Below are 17,770 nucleotides of genomic sequence, written 5' to 3'. Positions count from 1 at the left end.
GGGCTTTCGTCTTGCCCAAGAACAGGTTGCCAGAAAATGTGACAGTAACTAATTAAGTCAGTCAGGAAATTGCACTCGACGTTTCCCGAGGTGAAAGATGCGAAGGTGTCGGGTGAATTGGTGTGGGAAAATCAAGAGATTCGTACCCGGAGTGTGGTTGCTTTCACCATTTTGGCGTGGCAGGACTTCAGTGATTTGGTGCACAGAAGGAGAATGAAATTAGGGTCGGTCTGATTTGATTTTGATGCAATTACCCTTCTATCCCTATACAAAATCAAAGGCGATGTCTCTGAATAGCCCCTAATAACTTAATGGTTAATTTAAAGCTTACCCCTCAGCTGAAAATTTTGCCAAAAATATGTTGACGTTGTCGTAATCACCATATTAAAACTATGACCAAATTAATTATAGTATACAAGTATAGTAACGATAACAACTATTTAAGATCAATAGAAATTTTCGCACCTGAGTGTTTTACATAATTTTCCACATGCTCACCTATTCAACCAATTAATTGTTGGCGGAATCCGATTCCGGCTATGTTCTATCGCATTAGGCATGCAACCCCGTGGCTTAGTGTCAAATTATCAGCTACTTATTATTATTACAGTCATTAGACCCGCCTTTGCGTCCGCCTGCCGGCTTTGGTGGCCTTCGGTGGCCCAATCAATGTCAGCCGTTGTCATTGTTAGCATTTTATTTGCCCTCTTGTTGGCCGCTTTTTTGTGCGCTTATGTAAACCCTGAACAGCAGACAAAAGCCTGCCAAATAGCGCAAAATGTGCGCCAATTTAGTTGTCGTTTAATTTGATGGCACAGCCGATTTGGCAGGCAAAACGGCAGTGCAGGATTAGGCCGGAGCAACGCTGGCCACGTCATGAATGACTGCCCATCGAATGCTCGAATGCCAAGCGGAAAAACTGCTGAGAAAAGCGGTAGCTCAAACAACTAAAAGGAAAAAATACTCCAAAAGGAAAGCTCCGAATCAAAGGCTGGGCGACAGCACGACGAAAATAAAAGTGACCAGCAATAAAATGCTAAACGGAACATACGAGTACATGCATAGCGTAGTAGAAGGCCAGGAACCCAAAAATAAAGTCTACAGTCAAACTTCCATATCTGGAACCCTGGCCTTAGATCTAGCGATTTTGTCTGCCATGAAGGTTGGCTTCGTTTATATACGAGGGTCGTTTGATAAGTCCGTGACTTTTTGAATAAAATATATTTTTTTCGTCAAAGAAGCGTTTTATTTCTCAACATAATCTCCTTTTAGCTCTATACATTTAGTCCAGCGTTTTTCCAATTTTTTTATTCCTTCCAAATAATAGGTTTTCTCAAGGCCCTCAAAATAGTCGTTTGTTTCTGTGATTACCTCTTCATTTGACCCGAATCTCTTACCGCCGAGCCATTTCTTCATGTTTGGAAACAAAAAATAGTCACAGGGGGCTAAATCTGGAGAATATGCTGGATGGGGTAGCAGTTCGTAGCCCAATTTATGAAATTTTGCCATGCTGACTACACACGTGTGCACCCGTGCATTGTCCTGATGGAACAGCACTTTTTTTTTCGCCAAATGCGGTCGTTTCTGCTTCAAATCAATATCGAATCTGTCCAAAAGCTCTGAATAATATTCGCCGGTGATCGTTTTACCCTTTTCAAGGTAATCGATGTGAATGATACCTTGTGCATCCCAAAAAACTGGCCATGACCTTGTTGGCCGACAGACCCACCTTGGCCTTCTTTGGTGCACGTTCACCCGGAGAAACCCACTGTCTTGATTGTTCTTTGGTCTCTGGTGTGGTGTGGTGGATCCATGTTTCGTCTACGGTAACGAAACGGCGCAAAAATTCGTTTGGATTGCGGTTGAACATCGCCAAACACTCCTCTGAAATGGTCACACGGTTGCGCTTATGGTCGTGTGTGAGCAATCGCGGCACCCATCGCGCGGAAAGCTTTTTCATGTCCAAATATTCATGTAAAATGTGATGTACCCGTTCAGTTGAGATGCCTACAGCCTCAGCTACCTCACGCACTTTCATTCTCCGATCATCCAATATCATTCCATGGATTTTGTCGACGATTTCTGGCATGACGACCTCTTTTGGGCGACCTGAACGTTCGGCATCACTTGTACTGGTACGACCACAACGGAACTCAGTAAACCATTTCTTAACCATTGAAATTGATGGTGCAGAGTCCCCATAATATTTATCAAGTCTTTCCTTGGTTTCGGTGATGGATTTTTTACGCAAAAAATAATGCTTAATTAGCACACGAAATTCACTTTTTCCATTTCGTTAAATTCACGAGATCGTCTGCTTTCAATGCCTATAAAACGCAAACCAAAAAACGCAGCTTTCTCAAAATTTTACAGTCAGCTGTTAATCGATAACTGCTGACAGGAGCAGTGTTGTATTTAGAGCAGGTGCGCGGCAAATACAAAAAGTCACGGACTTATCAAACGACCCTCGTATATAATCAATGGTATAGAAAACACTTTAAAAATGTAATAGATTTTTGAATCAAATGTAACAAATACTATAACTATATAGAACTAGGCAAAGGAACTTGTTCCATAAGAGTATGACTGTGTCTAAAAACATAATATTGGAACACTCCTCACCTCTTTAAAAGGGTAACCGAGTGCTATGCGTGTTATCCACTTATATGTAGAGTTTGTGCCTGAAATCGCAGAACAGAGTACGAAAGGAAGACATATAAATAGGAGGACTGAGATGGACACTAGCACTCTGAATGTCGGCAAATAATGCAGACCATTACATTAATGACTGCGGCAAAAAGTCGAAAAAGCGGCAAAAAGTCCAAAAAGCGGCAAAAAGTCCACTGGGCAGACAAGAACAGGGAAAACAATGAATGGTAGCCAGGGAAAAGCCAGAAAATCGAAACATTATGAGGTCATTTTAATTATTTATGTGTGCGTGTGGCCAGCCTAGAAGCTCGAATGGACTTAGCCAAGGTTACGTACGGAAAAGGACTTCGCCAGACTGGAGATTTCATTTCATTTCATTTTATTTGCAACAGCATGTTTGCCCAACTCTTTAAGCGGCTTACGAGTGCGGAGGAGAATCCATAACTCATGCCATGACCCAGATATCTGAACATATTGAGTGGGTTTATTTGGCCAAAAGTATAACGGGGATATGACGCTCTTTTCTTAGCTGTGCGTGCTTGGAAAATTTGATTTCTGCGATGCCAAATTCGGATTTATGGTCTGTCTTCAGTTCTGCAATTCTAATTTGGACATAGATTTATGAGCTGTTATGTGGGAGTCTCTTCAATTGGCACCCGTTCAGTTGGCAAAACATCAAAACATCAAGACAGCTAAAAAACCCATAAGTAAATTAAGCACAATTCCAGAGTTCCCATCTCGCTTCTTTTCCTGCAATCGATGCTGGTGGCAAGCAATGTGGAAAATTGCCTATACGTCATGTGTGCGCCTTGCAGCTTAACGACTTGAAAAGTGCCATAGAAAATGTCTCAATTTGCCATCAAAAATATATTTGCATGCCTGTATTCAAAAGCAATTTCCTCGCTTTATCTAGAAGTTATTTTAATGCAGACAAAATCCATTTTGCGTACCCACCATCCTTAACATCCCACATTTTTTTCGTTCTTCATCCGCCGTACTCTTGCATACATTAGCCGATTCTGTCTGCTTTTCAGCCACTTTATTTTGTGTTGTTGGCCATAAAACGAGTATGTGCGAACTGTGTTTATGTCCATAAGGCCTTGGTAATAAATTTTGCTTCATTAGCTTCCAAACAGCATAACAACTCGATCACAACAATGTTTAAAAACTCTGTTTTTCATTTGCATATACTAGTAAGCGCAAATATAATACAAATAAATATTTTAGTACAGAAACGAAGAACTGCTGAGTATAGTATACAACTCAAAATAACAAAAATAAGTTATTTTATATTTATAAGGATAAAACCTGAAACATTTGTTTGCCTTCGTGATACTGTTTCCTTGGAATACAATTAACCCAAGACCTTGATTTGGTAAAGTTGCTGATGAGAAAGCGACGCAAATTTCAGCTCACATCCGTTGCTAAAGTAATAATTGTGTAATTCGAGTCTAGTTTCCTGATCCATTTGTTTTGCGACCAAAAGTAAGAAAAATTAGCCAAATTAACCCAGATATTAAGTTAACCTAGATCTGTGCGCGTGCAAACTTAACATCATTAATACTAATCTGCTGGGAAAAACCCAAAGAACCGTGTCAAAGTCTGCAAACCCAAGAAATGGCTACATTTTTGTTTTGTTGATTATGTAACATAATTGACGACAATATTTCCCCACAGACTTCCAAGAAAATGCTAATGAAAACTAAGAAAAGCACGAGCCATTCAAAGGCAAACATGGCCCAACAATGGCTGACTCATAGCGACTCTGTATTAGCATGGCGGAAATGCCAGGACATCCGGTGCGGTGCGGTGGCCAAGCCTACAACGCACCACCACCACCACCCCCCCAAGGATTTGGGTACAGAGAAAAGAAATCTTCTAATATTGAAAATAAAAAGAAGACTTGCAGATGTGCAGTCAGTGCTGTAGGAATCTTACATAGGAAACTAGACCATCCGTCTGAAAATAAAGGATGTACAACTTAACTATTGAAAAATTATTTGTATGAAAATGTATTATTTATATGAAAATAAAGGATGAACAACCGCACTATTGAAAAATTATTTGAAGAGTATGACAAATTAAATATTTGCCAATTATATATAGTTTTCTTTACACTAGAACTATTCGAAGTTCCCTGAAAATATGCATGTAGTCAGCTAGTTGTATAATCTGTCATGTTAGTTTTAGTTATATAAGCTATTCTCATACCAGGACATAAAATAAATATGCATTGTACTTTTAAATCTCAAAATAATATGGTTCCAAACAAATGGTTAATATTAGCTCAACCCTCTTTGTTTTCAACTGTTTGAAATATATTATATATTTGAAATAATATTATATATTATTAAGCGGTCCGCCTGCCCTTGTGGCTGGTCTCCTATAACCCGTGAAGTTGCGACGAGAATCCGAAGTTGGCCCTCCCGTTTTCTTTGGGCCACAAGTGCCGACTGAAGTGGCGAGTGCAAGTGAATAATGGCCGTCTTGACTGCAGTCATGTTGGGCACATGGCTCACAAGCAATCAGTGTCAGTGCCACGGGCAGAATCGAGAACGAGTATCGAGAGCCAGAAACAGAAACAGAACCAAAAGCAGAGGTGGAGCTCAAACGAATCCAAGTTTATTTGCAGGTAGTATCGAAGGGCATGAACCAAATCAGGAACAGTTGGACGTGGTGGTAACCCGGAGTTAAGTGCATTGGATTGGCCCTTCTCTTCTCCTGTCGCCGCCGCCGCCGCCGCTTTCAGTTAGCTCAATGTCCAGCTCAGTGAAGCGCTTGGTCAAACAGAAATTGATTTGTTGTTTCTGCCGTTGTTGCATATATATCTATATATACTTGTATATTTGCTCGATATTTTTTGCGTTCTTGCCAGAACCAAAATGAAAACGATACCGGGCTTTGGACTAGACGGTAGACGGATTTAGAGCTGTCCCTGTGCGTTTTTCAGCACTTCCAAATCAAATCTCAAAGCTTCAAATAAACGAAATATGGAAATCTAAAAGGGATATTTCTGATGTTTGACATTCATAGGAAAATATTAATTCTCCCAATATTTCTTTTAAGTACTTAAGTTGCATTTAAATAGCTTTTACTATTTGTTCTCAAGTAAAGTTCAGTGACGTAACAAGTTTTCAGGGTGCACTACATATTATTCCAAAATTAATAGTATTCTTGTCTTCAACAGATTCATGAAGTTTTAACCATTGTTATATTAATCATTTATTTAAACTTTATAATAACAACTCTATCAAAACTTTATCTAAAAAAGGAAGTTCCGTCATGTAATAAGTTTAATGAATGTTGCAAAAGACATATTTTAACTTTCCAGGCTCTGTGTCCTGACACAGAACATTAAAAAAATACGAAAAAAAAATTGGTGGTGAGGGGTGATGCAAAACTTTCACATTTCGCGCTCAGCGTAAATTATGCAAAACTTTCACCCTTGGCCGTCACATAACAAGGCAGGCAGGTATCACATGTCACGGCTTAAATGAGTTACCCTTTCCAATCCTCGTGCGATTTTTATGTCGTCGCAAAGGAAATTCGCGTTGGAAAAACAAGTTTCGAGTGAGCGGGAAAATATGCGGGCATTGATGGAAAAAATACCTGAAAAACTGGTCGAAGGGAGTTGCATTTTACAGCCACTTTGGCAGGCGACACGTTGACAAGTCGAATGGCGGCGTTTATTGAAATATGACTTGAACCGTATTGACTTCAATGTAATAAATGCCCCTTTTATCTTCCCACCTGGATGCGGGTTATATGTCATCAAAAACCCAAACTCAAGAAAAACCAGAAAATGTCTGAAGCAGGCGAAAAGTCAAACTCATTGAACATTCAGGGCGGTGAAGGTGGAAATGGGGACATCGTGTCATCTGCAGGGCGCTGAAATCCAAGCCATGCTTTCAATACAACAATTTTCGTTTACATTCCCCTCAATGTAAGGTAAAGCATGTATCACAACGAGCATGTGTGTGCAGGATTATTATGCAGGACTTCGCCAGCAGGAAACTCAAATATGCTCTCTGTACGAAGGATCCTAACTCCGGTCCTCGTTTTTCCCCCAACAATTTTCCTCGCCACATGCTGTGCAACAATTTTTGCTGCGTTCGAGGAAAATGGTGTATGGTAATAAGTTAGTGCAATTCATATGTGTTCGTATGCGAGTGGGGAATATTTTAAAGATTTTCCCGAGTTTATTCTTATTCCCACTTCGATGTGGCACTCGGCGAGCAAAGTAAAAATCCACGTACTTTTCAACTTTTATTTTCTTTTTTAATCCAAGAACAATTTCTACACTTTATCTGTCAAAGACTGCAAAGATTTAAAAATAAACGAAAAACGCTTTATTTTAGAAATTAATATTTTGTTGATATATATACATATATTAACAAAAAACACTTAATTCGATTGACCATTATAATTGGTTCTTGTCATTATTTTATAATGTCAGTGCTGCTGAATTCAGGCATCGCTTTTCCATTATCGCTTAATGCAACACAATTACTTTTAATTATTTTATTATGTAAACATTTCGGTGGACCAGTCCACAGCGGACACCCGTGGAGACCCATTTAATTGATATAAACATTGTAGTTTAATTGCCTTAAACGCCAAATGAACCGGTTGACTTTATTACCAAACAGTTTGACGTGTTGGTTTTTTTCTTCTCGTATTACACGTTGGTGTTTTTTAATTAAAATTCAATCAGGATGAACCCTAGTAGCACGATTTGCAATGGAGCGTAATTCTGAAAGAAGTGAAATGCAGATTGTGGTTTGTAGCGGGTTGATTAAATCGTGTCATGTTTTGCGGTTGGAATAGGTGCATTAAATTGCTGGTAAATTTGCATTAGAAAAGCTTGTCTTTAACCGATTCGTGATCAGGACAGAGGCCAGGTGAACCAGCTCAGAGGACTAACTAGCTCCCTTGGCCACACACCTTTGGTAAGTCCGCATGTATTAGGCCGAATCGTGCGTCATTTTGAGCATTAAAATTAATCCATGGACACGCAAGGATAATCGCTTGGATGACACGCTTTTTTATGGCTACCTGGCGCCTGTGAGCCAGGATTTCTAGATGCGAACGCGTGACTAAGAGGTCCACGAGAACAAGTGCAGGTTACGTATACGCCACATTGGCCACGTTGTTCCTTGTATCGCAAATTGACTGCAGTCGCTGCAAATTTCAATTTTCAACGCCATAATTGGCCATCTAATTATAGTTGCATTCTGGCACAGAAGGGCCTGCCTGGGCATTAAAAGTAATCGCCTCTGATGAATAATATCCCCGGCAAGGACTCAACTCAGCGCTATTGAAATGCTAATCATAGTAATGTCCTTTGGGTGTTTTACACATATATGTATTTTATTTTTATTCGTTTTTCGTTCCTAATTTCTCGAAAGTCGTGCGAGAAGTGGCCAAAAAAATGAAAAAAAGAAGTGTAGGAATGTGTGTGAGAAAGTGGCAAGTGTGAAAACTGAGGGGTCACCCAACTACGTCACGCATGTCCTTGCACGAAAATGTGAAAACTTTTTGTAGATTTTCCTCTGCTTTCCGTTAGTCTGCTACTTTTTGCGCAAACAAAGGTTGTGCATAAAACTAATTAACTTTGCTATTTGCCGACTGCACGGGGAAATGTTTGTGCTCCTGCAGAATTTATTATTTGCACTGAGCAATCAAATTAGAATAACCATTTAAAATGTTTGTGAGAGATGTGGGACTATAAAATACAGTCTTTTCGTGTGATTTCTAAAACCGTAAACAACTGAAAATATTTGAAAGATTTTTTGCCATTTAAATAACTTATTATATGGCTATGTTATTGAATAGGAAGGATAAGCCATATATCTAACAAATTAAGCTAGCCATTCATTTAAAACTACGCACTTCAGGGGTCAAGAAATTAAGTTTCAATAACTTAAATGGTTATTGTGATATTTCCATTTAATGTTTGAATTTAAATGGCTTAAAGGTAAGACAACAACTACGATTTATTCCCAAGAGATTAAGCGAAATATCCTTTAATGATTTTCAGATTGAAGCAATTCCCAATCTCACATGCCTACTATCTATTTTATGCCATGCAAGCAATTAGCGGCAAAAACAAATCAAGAGCAAATGCAGAATAAATATTTTTGCAAATAGGCAAACAGCACACAGTATGTTGAAATACTTGGCAATGGCAAAAAAAGAGCATTAAAACACCGAGAGATTCGATGGGAAAATCGATAGATGAGATTGCAACTGCAATCTCCGTTGCCCCGCAGATGTGGCCAAATAAATGTTGGGTAAACAAATTCAAACAGCTACAAAGCCAATTCGGTATGCCCCGAGCTATTTGACTGGTTTGATTGAGCCATGTCCGCTGGCCAAATCCGCACATCCGTGTGCTCTTGCGAGGATTTTAATCATGCACGTATTTTGAAGCCTTTCCACTTCCCAGCCACGAACGCCATAAATATCCATCAGTATGTGAGCGAGCGATTTTGGCTTATCCGCGCCACAAACTATAAACTTTAATAGCACCCGAGGTAAATTGACTGAAATACCGGCAAAAACTGCCATTAATAAATTGATGTGGATAAAAGCCACAAAAGAGCGTGAGCTCTAACGCGAAATGCGATGCTCATTTTGTTGCATACGTTTTGGAATAGTTTTATCCGATTATAATGCTTAGTAGTTGTGAAAATTAAATAAAAGCAGATTTTTGTTGCTGGTTTGCAAATTTAATAACTTTCTACAATTGTGGGCTTTTTTCTTAATTGATTCCCAAATTGCATTTAACATCAACAGAAATTTTATTAAGTCACTTTATGGGAAAGAACAATCGCTGTTTCTAAGTCTTAATAAATTTCAGATAACTTAGCATTTACTTTGATAACAAGATTAGTATAAGATATAATTTTATGTTTTTGGAAGTTGAAGAGTTGTAGATTTTACTGCACTAAGGAAACTCCTTTTATTTATGGGAAACCACAAACCAAATCCTGCAAATTTCGAGTTCCTCTCACGCTTTACCACATACTTTGACCGAATCTGCTCCACCTTTTCTGCTAGGTGCACCTTTATTATTCACTTTGTCTATCTGAGTCTGGCTCAAAAACTTAACCCCTTTTCAGAGAGTCCTGCTCAAATATCCTGGGGCTTTGCCCCAAAGAAAACAACAAATAAAAAAGGAGAAACAAACACGGAAAATGTTGATAAAACAAGCATAAGCGAAAAGTAGGGGAAAAAGTGTTAACAAGCAGCGTATAAATTATTAATTAAGTCGCTCCACTCGGCCAGTCTGGGCAATTTGCTCTATTTAATGAAATGCAACTGAAAAAGCTGATTTTGCTTCTGCACAAATTTATATTCCCTGGCATTTGACATAAATTTCATTTATATCCATGTGAATTGGTCTCTTGCAGAGGCCTAATTATTTAATCAATATATGCCCATAAATATTGCACAGAGCTCTCAGGCATAGAAGAAGTATATATGAACATATGTTTGTGTGGCCCAATTGGTTTAATTAGTGAAAGTAAAACAAAAGCTGAGGTTCCCACAATACTAAAGTGCATGGGCCACCTCGATTCAGGCAGCAACTCTATAATTACGAGGTGATTATGAACGAACATTATAATTTAGGGGCCAGACAGATCCTGAAAGTAACAACACCTGGCAAATAAATGGGTGTAAATGAAAGTTAAAAATACAGATATACATTTAGAGATGAAACAGAAGACTCTTCATATATCATATTCTTCTAAAGGCTGTTTGTCTTCAATTAAGATCTAAATTCGCTGCTAAATTATGTGTGCATCAATAAAATCAATTTCATTGCCAATCACTGGAAGTCCCTAATTTGTGCACTGTTCACAAAACCCACATTGAATTACTTTCTGCTTGAGTTTGGCACTAACCACCCTCCCGAGGAAAACAAATGAGTTGGCATTTCCTGGGAAAGGCTATCATGCTAGCCTAAATCTAAAGCCCCAGTTGGGGGCGAATCCTCGTGGCAGGTTTGTAAATCGTTTTGCGGGAATAAGGCCTCTACTATCTTTAAACAATTATAACACAAGCGCGACCTTTGCTCACTTGTCCCTCAGCCAGAGTCCTTTTTATACGACCACGAGTCCTAGTCGTAGAAGTCCTAGCTCGTTCTGCCTGGAAAACGTTTCTAGGCACTAAAAATGCGTGCGTGCCTTGGTATTTCTTTTTTATCGATTTGCATATCTAAATTTAGTCAGGCGACATATAATGCCATACCACATGTGTTATAGTGTATGTTCGCATGCACATACATATGTTTAATATATACTAGTGGAGGCCAGGGAGCACGGCCACACGCACTAATAAATATTGCACTGTGATACTGGGAACAGAGTCCGTTCAGTTTGAGGGGTCGTGGTTGCCGTAATTAAGGATCTTCCACCATCTGCTTATGCCAATGCCTTGGGGCTACAATTAGATTTTGGTGTTAGGTGTACACATGCATACTTACACTTGAATAAAAGTGTTTTAAAGTCGGGGAGATGAAAAACATTGCAGTCATAGGCGAAAAAAGCATTTAAATATATTATTATTTATTATATTTTATTAAAAGGGAATTTTGCTGCTTACCAATTGTACATAAATTAAAAAATATCGCTTATTTGGGATGTAAAATTATTCCAAAAAGGGACCACCTTATTGTAATATTCAACTGTCATCAATTGTCAGTTTATGCAAATATTACCCATAAAATCAAAATGAAGTTTACAATATACATATTTGTAGAGAAATCATGTATGTATGTTGTTTCTGATTATATGTTGCTTTTTATTAAAACAATTTCTTAAAAATTTATTTTACTTCTAAACAATATGCTTTAGTGATTTTACATTTTTGTACCCAACTAAAGTGTACGTAGTGATTTCCAAGTGCACGTGAGAACACGACCTCAGATTGGCCGGCAAATGCCTTGGTCACCTTGAACCGTCGCCTCAGGGAGACAGAAGGATAAAGGACATCGCAGGACGCAGGACGCAGGTCGCAGCTCGCAGGTCGCAGCTCGTAGTTCGCAGGACGCGGAACGCTGAAAGGGGCCATGATAAATGAGCTACGTTAACTCATGTGGCAAATGTGACATGTGCTCCGGCATTTTTATTCTTTGTGTACCTGGGCTTGTGTGTGCTGATTGCCATGTGAGTCCGTGGAGAGACAAGCGCTAAAATTACCATATTACAGTCCCCCTCCTTCCGAGAATTCTTGGCCCAGATCAACGTGGTCACTGTGGAGCACGGCCCGTCCATTCAAGCGTACTGACCGGCTTCCGAACCCCGAACCCCGAACCCCAAAGTCCGAAGTCCGAAGTTCAGCCGGGCTAATAGGTCAGTTTAGTTGGCCGTAGCATGTGAATTATGGTTAATTTTGGCTGCCACATTGCGGAAGTTATTAACTCGTCTGATTGAACTTGGCCGTAAGTGATTTAGTACGTGTGGCCATGTGCACCAAGTCCAAGTTGATGGCTTAAGTGTATTAAATAAGTGGGGGAATTTCAATTTTGTGTGTCCATAAACAAGTTATTGATATTGTTGGGAAAGTCGGAAGGGAAAATCTTGTAAAAAGGGCAATTAACTGGGAACTCATTACGCGTAGAGACTTTAATGAAATTGTGTGACGGAAATTAATATTCGCTATCCTTGCTGGAGCTAATAAATTGGGCTATATATGCAATGGACAATATATTGCTATATGTCGGCTTATATTTGGCTCACCAAAAGTGTAAAACCAAAGCAGGATTTATGATTTCAGTAAGCAATTTGTGCATTTTATCATACAGCTGCAGCTTAGATAAAATTTATTCTGCAGCAATTTAATATTTTTAACGGGCTTTTGTTTAATATACCCGTGAATAATTTCATCTCTTCTATACAATCTTTTATGGTACTCACATTTTAAATATTTCATTAAGCTGTTAAGTTAACACTCTTCCATCAGATATCAAGCAATAGACCATCATTTTTTATAAAGTCTTTTAACTTTCTTAAATAAAACTGTGCAATATGTTTATGTTTATCCCTAATGTAGAACTTGTTTACATCTGCGAGGTAATGAAATGATCTGCTATATGTCCGTCATAGCTTAATTGTTCGCTGAAAGCCCTTCGCTCTGATTTTTCATTAGTTCTGCACTCTGCTTCGAGAAACTTGGCCATAATAACCAAGGGACAGCCCCGCCCCTCTGCCGCCTGTCAAATATTAGCACAAAGCCCAAGACGCAGAAGTCTCGCCTCCAGTATCCGTCTCCAATGCCCGCTCGTCGCTCAAAAGTATGCAGCAGACAAAAGCTCATTAGGAACTCAGACACAATACCCACTCCAGAGCACTCCACTTCTTCCAGGACCACTACAACCCACTCCTGTCCCTGTCATATCCTCGTTGTCATCGTCATCCAGTGCCCCGCACTCCGTGTTAAGTGATTTCCATCATTTGCGCCGCAGGCACATGCTGGGGAATTCCAAGCTGGTGATGCCGACGACATGAGTAGCTGGGCCTAAGTCTCGACCCCTTTCCATTCGCCATGAGTTAATTTTATCTAAAAGCCGTCCTCGTCTGCTGCTTCTCGTTGTTTCGAGAACTAGTCCCCACAATAGGGAATTAATCCCAAACATAACACAAACAATCTGGGAGGGCGAAACTCCATTGATAATAAAAACTCCATTTAATAATTGGTGCTTATCTTTTTCAGCGGTCTGGCGAAGTGTGCGCCCATGCAGACACAAGGCGATAGTGGATTCCATTGAACTGGCTGCCGGGTTAAATTTGGTGAGTAGAAAACATATCCTTTCAGTCACAATGGCAGCGTTTACTTGTTCAACGCCCCAACAGCCCAAACAGATCTCTGAATGCATTCGGTTTCAAAGAATCTCATACGGGAAATACTTAAAAATAAAGTGCAGGACATAGCAAGCAGTGCTCTACAGGAAGAGAAAAGCCCGAATAATTATTAAAATCATTGGGATTAGATTGAATTTAGAAACCTGAACATTTTGATAGAGAATTAAGGTAATCAACTGGATTTTAGATACAACTGAACACATAAATTCGTGATTTAGTTTTCGTAAGTTTATCCACTTTTTTGTAGTGAAGAAGAGCTTTTCCTTTGGTAGAAAAACATATTACAAGGACCTCTTCATTTGAAACCCTGGCTTTCTGCAGTGCAGCTGTGTGCATGTGTATTCGTGAAGGTGCGGGCTAGTTCTTGGAAAACTTTTGTGTGTTTAATTTCCGGCTGCTTTAATACAAGTTCAGTCGGGCATGCACTTGAGGCTTGGCGAGCCTGACGGACTCGTAAGCTCCCAAGGAGCTGCGTGTCCTGCGGCGTCGTGTCCTTGCGGCTTATGACCCGCAGATTTGTGGTCTACGGCAAAATATTTATATAGAAATTAAATAGCTTCAGACCGGTATTACTTAAGGCAAAGGTCAGTGAAGTGTGCGGCTCCGACCTTAAGTAGCTCCATGAACCATTGAACTGGAGGCGAGGGAGTGGCTGGTGAGGTTGGGTACCTCATTCAATTCATGTAATTGACGTCCTTTCATGCAGATTATGCTGATCACCTGAAACGCAGACATGGGAAATCATAGCAAAGGGTCGCAATGTGCGTTTAAACTAAGAAAATCCTTTAAACAGTGGGATAAGATACTCCGAAGATTAAATATGCATTTATTGCGTATACGCACCGTTTAACGTTTTAATTAGAGCTTGATGTTCAGACCTAAAGTTTTTATGTTATTATTATGATTTAAGTTTACAAAAAGAGTCCATAACTTACAGAGGAAATGCATTATATGTTATGTTTTAAGTTATTATTATGGTTTAAGTTCACAAAAGAAGTCCATAACTTACAGAAGAAATGCACTATATGTTATTTGTGCTATGTTTGGCAATATGTTCCACTATCAAAAGCTTGGCTTAATGTTCTCTACGCGATGAGATATATCTCCTGCATGTATCAAGTTGTTCTTTATAGATACCCCTTTCTCGTTTGGCATGCTCCCCTTTTTACAAGCCACCTGCGCTTAAACAGGTTTATATACAGGTATACATATATATACAGGAATATATATGCTCCTATATAAGCTGGGCACATTGTTAGAACAAACGACCCTTGAGATATATAAATAAACTGCCTCAAGATTAGTTTAAATGGTTGGCGACGTGCCTTTGCCCTCGTTTCGCAGTTGCAGCTGCAGCTGGTAACTGCATCCTGCCAGGATGGGTGACATCCCCTAATTTCTATTTTGCCAACGCCCCTCAGCAACTACACTTAACGAAGGGAGTCACGAAATTGCTATTTCAAAAGATTAAGTTGTTTTTTAAGATCCAGAACAGAGACGGTGGCAAAAATATGTCATCTGACGGCAGCGAAACTTTGTCCCTAAATCAATTATAATACTCTACACGCGAACAAATTGCTAGATTTTTATTATTATTAAAATTAACGCATGATTAAAATGCGAATGATTAGCTATAGCAGCTGACTAAGCTAAATGCTAGATTAAAAGTAATAAAAGCGAGGAATTCTTAATTTAAATTAATTAAATTAATAAACTAAAAATATGTGTAATAATAATGGAAACATCTTAATATCAAAATCATTTGTAAAGTTTGCCATATTGGCGTTGTGCTAACACCATATATTATTCAGTATACTTTATAAATTCTACCGTCACAGTATTTTCCCAGTGTACATGTGTGAGCGAATGTGTGTGCATGTAAAGTGGCGCTTATTCTAGCACTAACAGAGGGAAACCAACACAAAAAGCTCTTTGGCGCTCGTCATGTCCACGGCGAAGGGGGCGGGGAAAAGGGGGATGTTGCCTAGGGGTAGGCCACATGGCATAGGGGCAATGTGACCCCCAAACAGCAGCCACCCCTCTCAACACGCCCATTATGCTCATTATGTGCTTTGGTACTTGGCTCGTTTTTGTCTTTACTTTCCTCGTTTGTTGTTGCTTCTTCAACGTCTTTCCTCATGTTGTTTGTTTGTTTGTTTGCTTATCTTGTTTATTTGCTTTTGTGCCAAATTATTGTCGCTGCTTGTTCGCTGTGCTTATGCTACTTGTTTTTCCACTGCTTATTGCGTTTTCCTGTCATTTTTTTCCTGTCTTTTTGTTGTTTTGTGGGGCAAGCCCCAGAATTTGATTGTCCAGATTTCATAAAGCTAGGAGCACACATGTTGGTGGTTTCAAATCCGAAATGGTGTCAAGCTTGAACTCCAAAATACCATAAGTAAGCACAACTGGAAAAGTGTAATTTTTAAGAACCAATTTGACTTAAAATATAAATTTTAAACTGGTCGTATCGGCTTGAATTCATCTCTTGGCCAATATCGCCGTAAGCTGCTTGCCCTGGACGCTTGTAAAAACAGCAGAAACCACCAGCCAAAAGAGGGAAAAGGAAAAAGGGGGCTTAAGTGACTGACAGCTCCCAGTTCTCCGAGCGAAAACCAGAGCGAGGAGCAGAGAAATGTCCAAAAAATGTCAATTTATTATGGCGAAATCAGCGCAGGACACACGCGACCAACACGCGTGACCAGCAGCATAAGCCCACCCAACTTTCATTTTGCAACTGCCACGCCCACATCCCAGAGGGGCCTTCAGGCCACCGTGAAGAATTTTCCCAACTGACTGTGTCATGTGTATAAATACTTTTTAATCTGAATTATTACGGTCTGCAAGCTTTTCTTCGCTTGATTATAATTTATTCACATAAATTTCCATGATGCATGGCATTTAAGTGGCTGTGACAGGACGAAGAGCATTCGAACTCCTCCCATCGACATTTTAGGAGGACTCTCGACGCACAAAAAGCAAATCCCTGCCAAAGCCCTTTAACGAAACTGGTCATGATGTGCAGCAAAAAATGTTTACAAAAAAGGACGCAGCCTCGAAAAGTTCGATCTGAAAATGGGATCAAGGGGATTGCTCGATTCGATTGCTTAATTACTCAACGAGCGGCGAGTGGTGGCCATAAAATAATCATACTCAGCTAAAGTTGAAGTTCGGAGTCCTGTAATCTAGGGTATTTAAAAGGAACTTTGTAATCCGAAGGGTATATTTATGATATGACTATTATATTTATTTTATTAATGTTTCTTTTTGGACATTTATTATAGGTGATACCACAGACATTCAATATAAATTTGTAACTATTAAATACCTAAATCGGTTAAATCCCCAATAACTCGAGCTGCAGCATTAATATTCTGACCACAACTGTGTACGCAACATTTGCGCGCATGACATACTTCCGCTTCACTTAAAGGACCTGTGGTCGCGGTCATCCGTGAATATCCACCGCAATTTACTCATTCAATTTTAATTATTTATTTATTTATGAAATATGTGAGCGCAACTTTTCCAAAGTGTTCAACCGAAACACGCTGCATAAACAAGGCAGCTTGCGAAAATTCCGAAAGTCGACGTTCGACAACCATCTGTTCGATTTCAGTTCTTATTTCCCTGGGGCGCAGAAGGAAACAAGTTGTCTCTTCTTCGACATTTCTGCGTTCGAAGTTCGCCTGTGCTGGCCAACATCGTCATCGAGCTGACCAGAGCTTATTGTAAACAGAATGCGATACCACGCAGGCAAACAACGAACTTCGCAACGCCCCCACCTCCCATAAGTGCACCACTAGCTCCTCAACCCATCCGAATTCCCATTACCACTACCCAGTCAAACCGCAGTGTCTACCCTTTTTCCACACCAGCGCTGCACTTGCACACTTGCACTTTGTCATTTTGAGTTAACTGTGCGCAAGCCTTTGCACCGAAAACTGTCAAAAGGGGCAATTAGTTTGGCTTAGTGGCTCAACTCAGCGGTTAATCGTAGGCCTGGACAGAAGGAAATGATATATTCCTGTCATGTGCACATAACTAAAGGTGCTACAAATGCCAAACATTTTCCTAGTCATTTGTTTTTGAATTATTCTAGTACTTTACTGTAAGGCTCAGACTGAACAATGCAATCGAAATAAAAACCGCAGGAGTCGGAGCACCTTTTATTCAATTACACTTGGCTGGCATTAATTAAACGCGCACGTTCGATTATTGGAAAATTCTCGGTCTCCAACAGGTCGTCGTCGTGT

The 17,770-nt window shown here is 39.6% G+C and overlaps 1 protein-coding gene across 20 annotated transcripts in view; it reads left to right on the top strand.

The window, feature by feature from the left end:
- Window positions 1-17,770, top strand: part of LOC120450361 (glutamate-gated chloride channel) — a 49,782-nt gene that overhangs the window by 7,912 nt on the left and 24,100 nt on the right. For all 20 annotated transcript variants that reach the window (XM_044006191.1, XM_044006187.1, XM_044006203.1 and 17 more), the window contains exon 3: window positions 13,369-13,445. The gene's annotated coding sequence lies outside the window, so the exon portion shown is untranslated. The remainder of the gene's footprint in view (window positions 1-13,368; window positions 13,446-17,770) is intronic.

Source organism: Drosophila santomea, chromosome 3L (assembly GCF_016746245.2).
Source record: "Drosophila santomea strain STO CAGO 1482 chromosome 3L, Prin_Dsan_1.1, whole genome shotgun sequence".
NCBI lineage: Eukaryota > Metazoa > Arthropoda > Insecta > Diptera > Drosophilidae > Drosophila > Drosophila santomea.
This window is presented reverse-complemented; position numbering and strand designations above follow the sequence as displayed.